Here is a 1652-nt window from a genome sequence, read left to right on the forward strand (position 1 = left end):
AACACACACACACACACACACACACACACACACACACACACAAACACACACACACACACACACACTCACACACTCACACGCACATGCACACACGCACACCCACACACGCTCACACGCACACACACACACTCTCACACACATCTCTATGCTTGTTAAAAAAGAGTAGCAAACATTTGCTACCACTTTTAAAAAGCCTAGAGGGATTTGAGGTTTAATGAAAGTTTTAGGGCACTTGCAGCACAATAAGGTCAAATAAGTTCCGAAGCAGGCGCACAGAAAGAGCAACCAGATGACAGCGTTAACTACACACAAATAAAAACGTGTATTTTATAAATACACTATTTAAAGCACCCCATACACCTGATAGCTAGATCTACCATGAGCTGTCCCGCCAAGAACAAGTGATTTTATTTTGACTAAGAACACAACACTCAAGACTGAGACAACATATTATTATATTATGTACCTATGGTACAGGTGTTTTAAGCCTACAATACGGGCCGACAGATGAACTGAGCAGGACGGCCAAATATGACAGATACCGCACTTCAAGTGTGGAAGAAGAAGAAGAAGAAGAAGAAGGAGGAGGAGGAGGAGGAGGAGGAGGAGGAGGAGGGGAGGGGAGGGGGAGAGGAGGAGGAAGAGGAAGTGTAGAGGAAGAAGAATGCCTAAGATTTGAGGTGCTGCAAGAGAGTAACAAACACAAAAAGAAGAGATAAGGCCGATAGACGTTTAATAGTAAAGAAAGAGCAAGTGGGAGGTTGGCTGGCGCTCTGCTGTTGTTTTCTCATTCTTTCTTATCAAATATACATCGTCCTTATCTCTCCTCCTTTTTTGTGTCTGTTACTCTCCTGAAACACCTCTAATCTTTGGCACTTTATTACGTAATTATGTTGTGAGCGCCATAAAACATTTATTAAAATGAAACAAAGGAGCAAACCACACCAGAGCACCCACAAAACACCCATAAATACATTTTAAAAAACTAGTTTTATAATTGGCAACGATTTATTGTGTTCAGGGCAACAGACAGTACTCTGCCCAAGAATTACAAAGTTTCATCTGCACAGTAACTAGTTTTGAGAAATCTGACGTCTAAAATTTTTTGTTTCACGACATGTCAAGCTTTTTCGATACCCAGTGCCCATTGGTTGGTGGGGGATCGGTTCGGTTTGCTAGCCAGGTTGAGGGCGCACGGCTATCGTGGCACAAAGCAATGTTTGTTTTTGAGGCAACGAGTCGGGTGATCGGTTCCTCGATCCTCTTTTATGCGGTACCCTAAGCCAAATAGCACGATCGGTTCGGTTTGGAAGGTGGGGGCAAGCCAGACTGAGGGCGCAAAGCGAACATCGTGGCACAAACCGATCGCTCGACGGTTGGTTGGCTATCGCTTTGTAGGAGTTCCCGTTGGAAGATCTTGCGATTTTGATAAAGCAGATTCAAATAGAGAATATTTGCTTTTTTACCTCATGGTCTTAATACTAATGCGTAATACATGTTCTCGTGACTCAAAACGGTAAAAAATATCAAATAGAACTTTGTATTTCTAAGGTACTCTAAGGTATCGAATTAAAAAAGGGGGTAGATATAAAAAGGGGGGAGGGGGTGGACAAGTGGTCCAAAATTAATAAACGGTTTGAATAAAAAGAGGG

Source organism: Aplysia californica, unplaced genomic scaffold (assembly GCF_000002075.1).
Source record: "Aplysia californica isolate F4 #8 unplaced genomic scaffold, AplCal3.0 scaffold00367, whole genome shotgun sequence".
Lineage (NCBI taxonomy): Eukaryota > Metazoa > Mollusca > Gastropoda > Aplysiida > Aplysiidae > Aplysia > Aplysia californica.